General features: G+C 41.0%; 1 protein-coding gene across 6 annotated transcripts in view; it reads left to right on the forward strand.

The window, feature by feature from the left end:
- LOC149918833 (uncharacterized) overlaps positions 1–15,525 on the forward strand; it is a 284,012-nt gene that overhangs the window by 260,227 nt on the left and 8,260 nt on the right. The gene's annotated exons all lie outside the window — the stretch shown is intronic.

Consider the following 15,525-nt stretch of genomic DNA (forward strand, 5'->3'; position numbering starts at 1 on the left):
CTGTGGGGAGAAAAAAGATCATTCCGTTTTATGGAGAGTTTTGCAATTGTAAGATGTCTGTTTTTTTCCATTTTGGAAGGAAAACCAAAGTATTTTGAAATTCTCTAAAACAGAGAAGGGAGCGCCTGCCTCTAAGTCTCGGCCCCAGACCTCTTATTGTCCTCAGTGCCCAAGCTATTCTCTTTGAGGACCATCTTCTCTCTGTAGCTCCTAAAGTGGAAGTTCATTGTTGCTCTGAACCAGTAGCCAAAAACTGAAGTAAGGGAGCCGAGAGAAAATCAGTGGTAACAGTCTGCTTTCAGGGCTGTCACAGATTTTGGAGTGCTTTTTCATCATGTTTTCTTTCAATGAGCTGACAAATTTGACTCCTAAACCATGGCTCTGTTCTATAAAGGAAAGTGCGTTCAGCAGTGCGCCTTCACCCTGGTTTTATGTGGCATGAGAACATAACATGGTGAAATGTGAGCTCAGAGGCACAAAATAGTAGTCAGCAGAGCAGTACTGGCTCACATCAAATTAATTTTGGACCAAAAAGTGGAAGGATGAGATTTTCAGCCTGACTTTCCATATTCCTCCCCACACCCAAGAGGTCAAGCACAGTGCATGGGGAGCTGGAGAACAAGTTGAGCTTATCAGAGGCTGACAGTGATACCTAAGGGGCAACTTCATAACCAGAGGGCAAGTGGAGCTGAACTGCAAGTGCATATTTGTGTATTCTATTAAAGCTGAAAGAGTAAAACAAAATGCAGATTGAGGAAGACTGTTTGAAGAACAGAATGCAGCAGGAGCTCACTGTCTGAGTTTAGTTGGAAGTCCCAGATGAAAGGTGTGATTCTGTTCTAAAGCAGGATGAGCAGAAGTTCTCTATGAACCAAAATTAGAAAAAGAAACCGAAGGCTGAAAATTGGATTGCACGAAAAACTGAAACATCTCATTCATGTTTCAGCAGAATTTTTTGTTAGTTCATTTAAGAAATCTGGTGCGTCTTCATTGTAACACTTTTCAACACAGCAGCTGTAACAACCACAATTCTCCATTCTAAAAATTTCAAAACGGGAGCTTCCAAGGTTATAAAAACGCTTAATTTTTATTCACCTCCCTGAAAAAGAAGTTAGCACAATAAGTTGTCCAGAACATTTCAATTTTGTTAAACACATCATTTGTTCCCTTTCAAAGCCACTCAGACCCGCATTTCCAGATTCCTATTTCGAAGGGCCTGATTCACATCGCGTAACGAGAGATGTCTTTGGTGCAGCCTTCACAGTCACTCTAGATTTCCTTAGAAGCCTCCCAAAGCCATCTTGTTTTGCTGAAGAGCAGTGTAGAGAGACTAATGTCAAGGATCAAGTGAATCCCACCCAAATATCCTTGTCCCTAGGGATAGCTGCTGTGTTATACTGAGGAAAGCAGTTCGCATCTCTATGCAAGATACGCTGCGTTTGTGAAAGAGGCTTTTATGTTCTGAAGCCACAGAAGAGTACTAAAATGCTCAAACAGTTGGAAGGACTTGGATACAAGGATGTATGGAAGCACCTAAACAAGTACCCATGCAAAGTATGGGAGGAATTTGTTACATGGATAATTATCACAAACAACTGAAGGGGAATAAAAATTAGGGCTTTCCAGGGGAACCTGGGAAAGAGGTTGGATTGTGATAAAGGTGGAAATAATTTTCTTATCATATGATCTGTTTGGTCTGGGGAGTATTTTGCAGGAGAAGCAGTAGTCTCAGGCTTTGAGTCATTTCATACCAGAGCTTGGAAGGGCAAATAGAGATCCTTCCTGTCAAGGCAGGGAATGAAAAAATAGGGTCTACTGATCTTATCCAGCCCTCACTTCATTCAGCAGGAATCTGTTCCACTGACTAAATCAGGATTTGGATCAGACCCATTTTTACCTCCTATGTTGATGACTGTCTGAGAAGACTTAGGAAAAGACACAAAGTGGAGCCCAGGAATGAGGCTAAGAATGGCTTTTCTGGGCTGCTGTAAGGAAAAATGCAAGTCTCCAAAAATTATGAAGAACACGGCTGGCAAATCAGAGACTGCTTTAATAGCTGGGAGCTGAGTCAAGCTCCGAAATGTGTTTGCAGAATTAAATGACATTAAGTCTGGGTGTTGCTAATTCCCTTAATACCGTAAGGAAACACTTCTCAAACAGCAGCTATAAGGGCAGCGTCATTATTTGGCAAGTTTTGCCTTTGCCACAGCAGGGGGATTTTGCCACAGCTCTGCATATCCATCTTATTTTATTTATGTGACCAGCATTTGAGTGGTTTTGTTGTGGGTAATAAAATGCAGCTACATTTTATATCTGATTCAAAAGGAAACAATAATGATAGAAGTGGGGTAACATTTTTGTATATGCCTGAGTGATTCCCTTTGCCTGTTTTCAACCTACCTAACGGCAAACCTCGCTTCAGTCTACACTGGTCTAATTAATTTGACAGGACTGGAAACTTGCTCTTCCTGTTCACACTTATTATTCATCTCTTCAGAATGCCCTGTAGGGAGTACGAAGCACAATAAAGCAGTATTTACCAAATCCCTCAATGCTAAATACACCTTTTAAGCTGACTCTGCACAATGCCAGCAGTGAGAAGATCTGACTAAAGGGCAGCCAAAGAAAAACAACATTTTCCAGAGCATCGTCTCTTTACACATGACTAGTGAGTCTTAGGCAAGGAAACTATGTGGTTTTGCCCCCCTCCAAATTCTGCAGTAGGCTCTGGGGATCCCGGTGTACTCCTACTGTATCTGAAACCTTGGCTGTAGCCAAAGCAAATGACAGAGTGATCATACTCAATAAGATATGATGTTAGTTCACAGGAGCCACTGGGTAATTTCATACAGGCGTATCTTTTAACCTTTCATCACCCAAATTAGAAACATCATCACACAACATAAAACACATCTGAAAAATCCATCGGAGACAGGAACTCAGAAACATGTACAGTAGAAATAAGCGTTTTGAGAATTAGAAAGTGTTTTGAGAAAACACTGAAATTGAATGTCAGGGTTCCTTTTTTGAAAAAGATTCTCTTCGCAGAAAGGGACCTTTTACAAACACAGGAGGCGATTAAGGAATTTAAGAAGTGAAACATGCTTATTTGCACACACTGGGGAAAGTAACTCAGGCATTTCATATTTTAAAAGTGAAAGATTTCTGAAAAAGATTTTCAGCAGCAAGTTACCAGTTGGCTCCTCAGCTGTAATCGTCCGCTCCCTTTGCACCTTTAGGTCTCTGTAAATCTCACCTTACGTGAAGTTAAAGGTTACGTTTTCAAAGTACCCGAGAAAATTTCTACGCAGCATAGAGCAGCATGGCACAAATATACCCAAATCAGCTCAAAATGATCTAACTCGAAAACCAAAAAGGATGGAATCACAGTTTTTCCGACTTCTTGCTCTTAACCTCCAAACGTTGCTTTGTGTGGCGTTCAGCCAGGCTGAGATGCCACAGTATACAAGTCACTTTTACAAATGGTACCTGGAGCCAATTTTCAAAGGCACATAGAGAAAAGGATAGGCATTCAGTGGGATTTTTCATGGCAGATGTGAAAATGGAAAGTAATTAGCGGCATAGGTGCGTTTGGAAATTATATTATTGGAAATTATGCTTTTGAAAAATTTGAGAATTGGATTCCTGATCTACTTCTGAAAAATTTATGTTGAGTCATTTTTCCTAGCTCCTGAACCTCCTTGTTCGTGTTGGAGAACAGCAAATCCCAACATATTTTATGAAAGACCATGCACACACACATCACAGGCTTCCTTATTCTCCTGAGTCTTAGTTTTCCTCCATTTATTTGTTGAGCTATGGAAAATTTCATCCTTACTCCTTTCTCAGTTATAGAGATCTGTGCCATTGTTCATCTCCATGGAGGTATTTGAGACTTAGTGTAGCACACTTTCCTGGCCACGACACAAAACACAGTGAAGATAACCAGGAGACTCCCGCCAGTTCAGCTTGGTTTTGTATCAGGCTGTAATAAAGAGAGGAATTGGGATCATTGAATTTTAGATAGAATAACAATTCAACTCCTTCAGGCGTAGCCCCCTCTCTGCTTTGCCGTAAAGAAAAGCCCACTCTCGGCAGACTGAATCTGGAATAAAACCTTGGGTAACTGGGAATAGAAGGGGTCTCCATTGACTTTGAGGGGAACTACTGTACAAAAAAAAAGGTGTTCTGGCAGTGGCCTTTGCTATGTTACATGAGAAGGATGGTTCTTGAAACTAATTAATCCTTGAAAAGATCAGCTGACCCATCTCATTGTTAGCAATACATTTTTAATTATTCATTTTAGTCAAGCATCATTTGAACACAAGTCAATTTGCAATTTCATTAGAGTACAGAAAAGGCCTGGGGTCTATTCCTGGTAAAAAGGAAAAAATCTCTGGCAAAATTTCATAAAGGATGTTAATCCTCTAATTAATTTTATGTATCAAGCAAGAATTAATGTGTCCTGCTATTTAAGCAGAAGTCATCTTGCCAAGAAGTGCATTTTGTCATACCTTCCCCTCCAGGAAAACCTCTTTACAAGCTTTGTGGCAAAATACCCTGGCAACTAATGACTAGCTTTGAAGCAACATTCACAGACCATTTGCTTTGATGACATTTGGAGCTTTCTTCTCCCCCCTCCTCCTCATTCCAAAGTCTATTGTAAGTGTAGTGCTCTCACTGCACTGCCTTTGAAAACTAATCAATAAAGTAAGATTTGTCAGGTTGCATCTGAGGAGCATCACATCTTTTAACTCCTTTCTTGGTTGAGTTGCTGTACACATTTTTAAACTAAACCTTATGAACAGATTTGAGTATGTTATACTTACCATATTCACAGGCACGCAAGTGTGACGCGCTTCTCTTTCTTCCATATATTAACTTCAAAAGCTCAAATCCTATGTCAGTTAACCTTCCATAAAACTCACGTTCTATGGCCTTTGTATATAATCAGATGATGGATTGCATGTCAAAAAGTCACAAATAGAGACTGTTTACCTCTGTTACAATGATGAGAATTACGGTATTGCAAAAATGGAAAAAAGTGACTTCACCTCAAGCCAGAGATCTCCAAAGAAAACATATCCATGTTAGCAAATACTGAAACAAATTGCCTGATGCCGATTAGCTCACTGGCAGTATAAATACTAGAGCAAGGCAATCTGTATTTGTAGTGGTGGGTGGGAGATCAGAATATGGGCCGCAGCGTTTCACCTGTATTGTAACTTTGGACTTTTCTTAATCAATCATTGCTAAAATCTTTAGGTCTGATTTCTCATTTCAATGGCTTTGTGTAATGTGTCTCAACTGTACCTCATCTAATTTAATAAGATGCAAGCTAAGGAAGTACTTAAGTTACTTATCAAGGGTTTCAGATGACACATTATTATTGTACTCAAAAGTCAATATTTGCTAATCATGTTAGTACAGGAACTGATCCAGAGCTACAATTCTTGAATTGCAAAGGCATTTAAGATTAATGAAACCTATCTCCTCCTCACTCAACACACAAACATAGCAGCCTCCCTTCACCCCTCTTCTGGAATGGACAACTCCATGTCTCTATAAGAGAAATGTGCCAACCCCTGGCTTTGTGTGGAAAAGCTCTTCTTAACTTTCTCCCTTCTCTGCTGGCCTGGTCATTCTGAGCCTGACTTCAAGCACAGGGGTGACTCGCATTCAGCTCTTGGCATCCCTTGGTTTGGTGTTGACACTGATACAACACCAAACCAATCGATTCTACTCTTCCACTGCTTTTTGCAGAAGATGGGGAAGAGCTGTGTGCTGAGCAGAGGTAGAGCAACATGGCACAGTGTAAGGCAGGCTGAGGAAATCTGATGCTCATCTCATGTTAGTCATGATTGCTCATGCAACAATGATAGGCTCACACATAAATGGTACTGAGGTGTTGAGCAAGCCTTACTCCACACTGTGGCAGAAGAGCAGTGAATTGATGCCTTGTTATGCATTCTCATTTTTCTTTTATTTTACATAATGGGAACAGTAAATATATGCTCTGTGTTTTTCTTTCTCCATTTTAAAGCTGCTGATGAATTTGGCATGGATAGCCTGAAAGATTTAGTGCATTTCCTAGGGCTAGGAACAGTGCAAGCAGGTGATGTGCAAGCTCCCACACGCAGAGCTGCCAGCGCACTCTCAGGCTGGATTTGCAGCCCCTGGGCTCTGCCAGGCTCGGGCTCCTCCAGGCATTCTGTCAGCTGCTCATGGGCCATGGCTGCGTGCAAACATGTGCACAGGAGGAGCAGTATGGTGGCTTCCTGATGCGATCATATATTTATTCAGAAGCTGGCTTAGAATGAGATACAGATTTGCCTTGAAACAGCAGTCTCCTGGGGTCTGAAATGTGGCTTATCTGCTCCTCATCATATATTATTGCTGTTGGTATACTGGTGTGGTTTTTCTTTACTCCTTTAAGCCTAAATGGTGCAGATGACATATTTAGATGAAAATGACGGTGCAGAGTGGGAGATCAAGATTAGTCCCAGTAGGGAACATTCTGACATACGTAGCACTGGGGTGAAATACAGAAGTGAGGCTCTCTCCTCTAGTTAGTCCAGGTTTACTCTCATAAGTGGGACAGTTGAACTGGAAATTGCAGGTCTGGCTCAGTGCAGAGTCACTGGTAGAATTGGTATAGGTCAGTAAAATGGGAGGAGTTTGCTGTTATCGGGAGGCTGAATTAATACTGTGTGTTGAATCATAAGGGTGGCTGCATGGGCTTTGATCTAGACATGTGAAAGTAACTATTCTGAGTGCTGCCTTATGCTGTCTGCTTGCATCTCTGACCAATCCAGATATTCGAGAAAATGCTCACATGTGTATTTTACAAGATCACAATGACGCATTCAGTTTAATAATCTGATGTTGTTGAACTGTTAATCTGAAGGTGCTAACAGTGGCTGTTGTATAGGTCTAACATCTGAAAGCTTCTAAACAGTAATCCACTATCCTCATTTTTATGTGCTTATTCAGTTTAAAGAATGAGACAATTTACCCTTTAGAGATTTTTGCTCACCCCCCTCTTTTTAAATAAATTAAATGTTATTTTATGTGTGGCTTCTAACATACTAATGGCTTCATTTAGACCTGCCATGCAGAGGCTGAGCTGCTAATTCATACATATTTATTTATTTTTCTTGAAATCAATAACGATGCAATTTTTAGGATGCTTTGGTACTACTAAAAATCTGAACTATTTCTGTGTGCATGTATCTGTTTGCCTTGGCTGATTGTTAGGACAGGGAATGTCACACTTACCTTTTCTGGTCTATGCAAACTCAGTGTGATAATCTTAGCTCATCTCCCAGCGGAGCGAGTATCCGTGTCACGAATGTCACCTTTGAAACTGGCACTAATTGGCATTCATGTTGGAAGTCTCAGTGGAATGGCCATAGACACAAGGTGAAATTTTGGCTCTGTTGAAGGCAACAGGAGTTTTGTCATTGACTTTAATAGGGTCAGGGCTTCTTCCAGAGACTGAACCGCCCCTCATGCAGATGTTCATACTGGGCTGGGAGCTTCAAACCCTCTGTGTTTGCTCATGACTAATGAAATGTTTTGCTGCTAACTTCTGTCCTTCCCATGCCAGGATCAAGTCCTCTTTTATAAGGACAGTGAATAAGCCCAGAGAAGACCTCCGCTTCCTGTTGCTCTGTCCTCCCGTTCTCTCTTCTTTCTACTTCTTCACAATGATTCTCCAGACCCAGTGCAAAGGTCTTCTGTGATCTGTCAGTTCTTCTTTTATTCTCTTCTACTTTTAACCGCTCTGTTTTCTAGACTCTTTGCCTTCAAGTATGCTCTTGATCCTTTGTCTTGAAAAAATATTTCAGTATTTTCAAACATTGAAACATTCAAATATTGAAAAATATTGGAAAAATCCTTTAATGCAGTCTGCTTTTGTAACAGCCCACTGATCTCCTCATGCCATTCATCTTCATATTCACAGAGGTTTTGTTTGTTCCCAGTATCTTAAATACCTTCTCTTTTCTTAGCTGCCTCTCATTTATAATAAATAAGCTTTTTGAGTTCCTGTGCCATCCAAGGTCAATCTTTGCCCTTCTTTATCTTGTTCTCTCCCTCCCGACATTTGACTTCTGTAATTCTCTTCTTTCATTTCTGATTTTGCTTTGAAGACTCATCCTTACTGACGGCTCCTTGATTTTTTGTGCTCCCTTTGCCACTTGCTCACCTCTTTGCCCAAGCAGAGGTACCTGTGTGAGAGTCCCCAGTGCATGTGGCCTTCTGTCTCTCTCTGTGTCTGCCAGTAATGTTCTTATCCAGGCTTTCATAACCATCTGCTGCCACACATCCCACTGCCACTTCAGTAATAATTTGAATTCTTAAGGTCACTTATCTAGCATTTCTTCTTGATTTTCAGGTCCCATCTCCTTTATCAGTTCTGTGACATCACATCCTAAACTGTCTCCAAGGATGCTCATTTCTTACACCTTGCTGCCCCTTCTGCCATTGCTTCTATTTCCCACCATGATTTTTTCATCTCTACCAAGCTAAAAATGTTGTGGCCACCCCCATTCTTGATGGACGATGTCTGCAGGTTCTCCTCACTTCCTCCCTCCCACCTGCACTGCTGCTTCACAGTGCCACCTTGACTCGGCAGCCAGCAGCTTCCTAGATTCTCCACTGCCTGCTATAACAAATTCAAGCTATTAAAAAACCCTTGGAAATGTATTGCTTGAAGTTCTGTTGTTATTTATTTAAACTCCATTTAGCCAGCGGCTTCTTCCATTCTTCTCTTTTACAGGCTTCCTCTGTCCCCTTTCTCCTCTCTTTGCACTTTCTGCTGGTGCCGTTCCATAGACAAGGAGGCATTTTTTAATGTCACCCAAGAGTAATCTTTTCTTTTGCTCCCGAAATCTTTCATTAAAACTTGCCTCTAAACTTCCAAGTGTTCCTTTTTCTCAGTCAGACAGAGGCCTTAACGCACCAGCAGGCCAGAAATGTGACATGGCCAGGGGCACTCAGTGCAATCTCTTCTCTTGTTCTTCTCTTGTGCCAGGAGCAGCTCTGGTGGAGTCAGCTGTGTGTACCTTGCAAAGTGGAACTGGTAGAGATGAGAGAGCAGTGCTGGGCCTTGCATTTGTAGTGTGTGGGAGCTACTCAGAGTGGTACATTACGGGGGTGTGTGGATGTAAAATCATCAATTTAGGGGAAGGAAAAAACAAGTTCATGCAGTGAAGCCTGAAGAAAAGTTGAAAGCAGGACTTGCCAGCTATACAGCTAATCTGTTATCTTTATACTGTTTAGAAAGAATTCTGTTAAAAGCTAGGAAGGGAGCTCTTGGCACTCACAGTTCCTTGTTGTGACGAGGACAGAAGTTGTTACACAGAACTTGGGGTTTTACTGGGTGAGATTTTATGGCTAAGACTATATTGGAATTAGAAAGAGATTGTCTCAGGGAGTTTTATAGAGCAGGATGATTTTTTTGCATAGGGTTTTGTTTTATTCTACCAATTTCAGCCAGCTGAACTTAAAGGACTGGGCATGACAGCTAAGCTCCTTAGGACAGACATAATGATGTGTGGGCTGTTAAGTGAGATTATTAGAAATAATCCCTCTGGTATAGGCAATGTATATAATGCCACAGAGAGCTCTTGCTTCAACATGTGGCATGCTTTAGCATCATGATCTAGAGGCTGTCTAAGTTGTGAGCCAAGAGTGTGGATGTGCTGCAGGTAAGCGAGTCACCTTCCAGTTCCTTCAGGGCTGCCCTTGGCTTTGGAACTTCAGGTCAGATGGATATATCCTATCTTCTGCAAAGGACTTTGTTGCATCAGGGTCGTGATATAGTTTGGACGAGGTCAAGAGCCGAAGGATTGAAGTGAGAGCTAAAGAAACATGACTGGAGGGGTCCGATTCAGGTTCCCAGCCTGCTTTCAAGTACAGTGTGCCAAAATGTTGAAGGTGACTAAAGCTTTCCCTGTACAGGAATCCAGATGAAATGATTCTGTTTAAGAGTGAAGGGCCTTTAAGTCAGCCAGGCCTAATCAAAGGCTCATGACCCCTTCAGTGCAGCAGTGGATGACCATCCAGTGCTGTATTTATCTATGAGCTCTGAGAAAATGTGTGGCTTACCCTGTGCAATTTCAGCAGCAAGTAAATATTTCCAGCCACATTCACAATGTGCCTTAGAAAGGACCTTAAAAAGACATCTCTCTGTTACCCAATGGACCATTGCAAATACCCATCTTGAGCAATAAAAGGTGAAGCACACCTGTGGGGCTGGAGTTAGAAATCATGTTTCCCACTGAGCTCAGAAGAAAGTTTGTGCATTCCTGCTGCGCAAGGTCATTTCATGTATTGGAGGCTGATGTCCTGTGCATTCAGAGGAACAAATCCTCTGGTCGTGTAAAGTATCCCCAGCTCCACAGAGCAGCTATGACAATTTACACCAGCTGAGGTGCTGCTCAGCGTTTTCAGTTATGGGCATTATTTACTCCTGGCTAGTTAGAGTTCCTTTGGAGCTGTTGCAACACAGGGTGGGTGTAAATCTTTCTTTAGATGCCTTTGGAGCTCTTAGAAGATGGCATGCCTATCTATAAAGTGGAAGTATCCTTAAGCATATGCCTGGCATAACCTCACAATAGAGTGGTGTTGGAATAATCTGTAATACAGCTACTTTTACCTACATGAAGATTTGCAAATGCAAATTATGCCCACTAAAAAGACACCACCCAGGATAGTTGCATAGTGAATTGCAGAATCATAGAAAGATCACTGTGTTTTCATGTCTGTCTCTTTAAGCACTTAGGTCCCAGAACAAAGCTAGTTCCTCATCCACCCAAGAGTGTTGTACCAACTTATTTTTTTTTTAATTCTAGAAGTTGCTTAGTCAGGGAGTAGTGTCAGCCACTTTTTAATTGAAATAAATTTGTTACAGTTAAACAGCAGCTGCATGTAGACAATACCTAAATTCCTATCACAGAGCATGAGATTTCGATGCCGTTTCTGGGCTTGATATGGAAACTGTCCTTTAGAAAGATGTTTCGAAGTAACATAAAGGAGAAAAAGTAGGTCCAAGTCAAAGAAAAAATATTTCCTTAGCAGTTTCTGGCTCTAACAGTGCTAAATTGCAGCGTAACTTCCCAAGAGTGTCCTCACAGGTTATTTATACTGTAACACATAAAATCATTCCATTAGTGAGGGGGCTATTTTTGTAATCAGTTTTGAAGAATGTGCTCCATCATCGGAAATGTTTTGATTTAAGTGCAAACTGAGGAGCAGTCTAAAAGTTACAATCTGAATTACTCCTTAAAATAAGTCACCTGGTACATTCATGCAGTGTGGATTGCATGTTGGCTCTGTGTAATTAAATTCTTGTCTAAAGTTGTCATTAAGTTGCAGTAAATATCGAAGCCAGCATCATTTGAGAATTAGATTTATGTCTTCATTTTATCTGATAAATATTCACCTATGGAAAATTAATTAAAATGTGCATGCATACGTATAAGAGGGCTGGGCTGGTGGATTCAGCTGATGGAGGAGCCAGACTGACAACAGCCTCTGCCAGCCTGGAGATAGTTGGGGGAAGTGCAGAGAAAGGCACAAGGTGCTGCACAGGGCTTGTTGAGTGATGGAAACCTCAGGTCCTCTCCCAACTTCTCCTGTTCCTACGTCAAAGATAATATCAGATTTCTTTACTAATTAGTGAACCCCTAGACTTCCTATGAATAAAGAAAATTATGCAAGTTTGGAGGCTGGCAGTAATCTTTATTTCTATGTGCTGAAGCCATCATGAGTACAACGCTACCATTAAATGAAAGGAGTAGGGAAATTTAATTAGTAGAGTAGGAGATAGAAGTCCTTTAGAGAATATAAAAAACAATGGTGGTTTTCAGAACCTTGATGGAACAGAGAGGGTTGATGGAAAAGGAAGTCTCAAAAAATCCCTCTATCTCCAGAAAAGCTCAGGTGTGCATTCCTTCTTACCAGTCACTTGGGTATCCATGCTGCTTTCTCATGCTACAAATGACTCAGCTGAAGAATCTTTAGTTGCAACATTCATCTTTTAGAATCTTAATTAGTTTGTAGGAAATCAGGCTTGATTACTTTCAGTGCTCACAAAAGCAATTGTGATTTTTCTGGAACGTGGACAGGCAAATTGCTGTGATGACACATATATCCGATGTGTCTTCCAAGAATCTCTCCCTCCCTGCATGACTGTTTGAGTCTCTCCATCTCCCAAATGTATGCTTGTTTGACGTTTTTATAACTAACAGGTGTTTTATGTAGCTTTGTTAGAGCCTCAGACTTTCTCAAGAAAGTGAAAAAAGGGTTTGTCATTACCTGGTTTGCTCTGATTGACATTATCTTAAACCATCTCCAAATTTCTTTCCACTCACCTCCATAACTCTTTCTGCAGGCTGTCCTCTAACTTTTCTTCGTATCTGTGTGGTTATCTGTTAGAAAACTGTTACTTAGATAGACTTTTTAATGAGTTATATTATCAGGATTTGACACTCCAATGCAGTTTATTCAAACTTTCTTGATCTCTATAAATTTTTGTCAGTGATGTGGAGCCTTTCATAAATTTGCCATGCATAGATTGCTTTACAGCATATACGATCTTGCTGTTCTCATTCACCCTGCACGCCTCCTTCAAAAGCAGACCAGATATCCCCCTCAACATCTACAGATTACAGATTGCACAGCCTTACCACATCAAATGCCATATCCTTAAATGTCAAGAGTGGATGACTTATGCCATAGAAAATATCTGAGTTTAAGAACTAAACTAAACCAGAAGTAAATTTGAAACCTAGGAGATAGCTCCAATCTCCTGGATAGGGGCAAGAAGTCTGATGTTGTGGAAGCCTTAACAGGACAAGATTCCTAGCAATTGTATTATATATGCAACCTTTTTCCATCAGAAACTTCAAAAAATGTGCGTAAACAATAACAATTTCTGATAAACGCAGTGCTGTTTTAGTAGATTTATGTGCTAAAGACAAGAACTACTTACAATAATGAAATGCAATGGGCTCAATTCTCTGCTTGCCTGAGTCACTCCATTACCTCCAGAGCTGGAAGGAAATTGCAGCAGGAGGAGAATCAGGCCCTTAACGGTCTGCAGGCTGCCATGCTGCCGTTACACACAGACAATAGTCAAAGAAATTTATACTTAGTTCCACAAGAACAGTACATTAGGTATTCCTAAGTGTTTTATGAGGCAGGACTTTTCTGACTATTCTGACAAAAACAAGCATGCGTAGGAACTGGAGCTTTGAGCAAATATTGCAGTTATGATTTACAGCACAATTGCCAAAGTCCTCCTGGCTTCATCCTTGATGGCTACTTACTCAGGCTGTCATTTTTAGCTCCACAGATTCTATCTGCCTTGGCCTCTTCTACAAACACTGGATTCACTGGAGTGTGGTACAAACAATGCAGCTCTCAAACAATGAAGCATTTGTGTTCATTTTCTTCTATTTTATCTTTGGAATTCTACTATTTAGGTCACTATCTGTTGCTTCCAGCTATTCTTTCCTGACAAATTGTAGCTCTTTTTAGGCTTAAAAAAGATATAATCAATGAATTCATCTTTGTTATTCCTCTGGGTATAAAGGGCTAGATGTAATAAGTGGTACACATAGTATAAGATTACATTGCCATTCCTGAAGTGCAGCCCCAAGATTAATTGTGTTTTGTAGACCAAAACTTTGAGAGCTGCTGGATACTTGCCTCTGAAAATCTGACATAAATAACACAATAAAAAAAGTCACCAGATTTCTCAAATGCTTTAAACAGGGTCCATTCACCAGCATGAACTGAAAGGTTCTGTATGAATAGATGTATTTTCTAAAATATATAATTTTAGATATAGGTAAGAATAATGATGAATAGGTCCTTTGCTTGACTATACCTGTCTATGTAAAATGAAAAATCAGCACAGGTTTTAGCTGAAAAAGATAATCCTTGGGTTTTAGGGAGAAATATCACTCACAGCAAGATTATTTCAAAGCCCATGAAATAAAAATTATACTCAGGTATGGGGACATACAGGATTTCCATTTCCATTTAAACTGAAGCCTACTGATTGCTTATGTAAAAATTACTATGCACTGAATGAAACGAAGATGAGTCCTTAAGCAAACAGTCATAAATTAATTTATAATGAAACATGACAGTCATAATTTAATTTGGGTTGTATTTAAGATTGTTGTTCCTGTTCGTATAGGTCCTTTTTGCCTGGAGGAAGATGTGGCTTCATAGCAAAATGCCAGCTATTGAAATACCGAACTTTTTACACGTACACGTGTATTAATTAATTAAAATCATGTAGATACTTTCCTAATGAAGAACTGTTGTCTCCTGCAAGCAGTGAGACAAAAGCTTGCATGACTGAGGCTGGCACACGCAGTATTTGTGGGTTGCCAAGAAGGGTGCCAAGCAAAATGTGCGGAGTCTGTTGGGTTGTAGGGCTGCTTCTCCTCCTTCCTTCCTTAGGGCAAGCAGAGGGGATGGACCAGGGCAGCAAGCAGTAAGGATGCAGGTTTTGTGCTTCTCATCTGCTCCACATAGATTCCAGCTGCCCGTGTACATCACCGCAGCTGTCTGGGCCCAGCACCACAGCCCTGCAGTATCTGCTCAGCTGATGGCTGGTTTTGTCAGCACGGAACTGAAAGCACTTTGGGCACCTGAAGTCTGAGCTGCCTTCTCTGTGTCAGTGGCTGCATGCCTGGCCTGCGCCCGCTGGGGTAGCTGCACCCCTACGGTGCTGCTATTTTAATGTGGGATTAGGGTAGGTTAAACTGCTGCCTGCCCAGTGCCATGCCTTAGGATCATAGAATCATGGAATATCCCAAGTTGGAAGAATCACTGAGTCCAACCCCTGGCTCCATCCAGCAGCACCCAAACCGGACATTGCTGCCCTCCGCTCCCTGTGAGGAGCTGCAGCCGCCATGTTGCCTGCCCTCAGCTCCTCTGCTCTGCGCTGAGCAAACCCAGGGCCCTCACTGCTCTGCCTGCTGGGCTGCTCTGTGTTCAGTATCCTGGGAAGGATATGAATGCTTTTTTTTTTTTCTTTTTTGAGATAAAAATACCTAGCATGTGGAATTTTGCTGTTGATATTGTAGATGTTGCTATTCTTTGTAGTTATTCCTAAGCCACAATGAGTCTTGCTTCTGCCCTCACTGACTCCACCAATGAAACTGTATAGCTTTTCACTTCGACCAGAGATTCTAATAAAAGTGGTAGAGAAGGGTTCTAATTTTAAACCAAGAAACAATTTCTCTGTTTCTAATAGCACCAAGTCACAAAAAGACTCTTCAGTTTGTTAATTGGAAGATGATACAGTAGGGCATTTGGGAGTAGTCAGTCAGTGTGTGACCAAAACAATCTTATTTAGTCTTGACATCAGTTAAGAAACCACGATTCCAAAATACTTGTGATTTCTATTTGGAAAACAGTATTTAAGAAAGGCCAAATTAAAGGCCTTGAATTGGAGCATCTATGCTAAAAAATAGGTATTTATGAAAAGCAGAAGTC

This window comes from Phasianus colchicus, chromosome 2 (genome assembly GCF_987193195.1).
Source record: "Phasianus colchicus chromosome 2, bPhaCol1.hap1.1, whole genome shotgun sequence".
Classification (NCBI taxonomy): Eukaryota; Metazoa; Chordata; class Aves; order Galliformes; family Phasianidae; genus Phasianus; species Phasianus colchicus.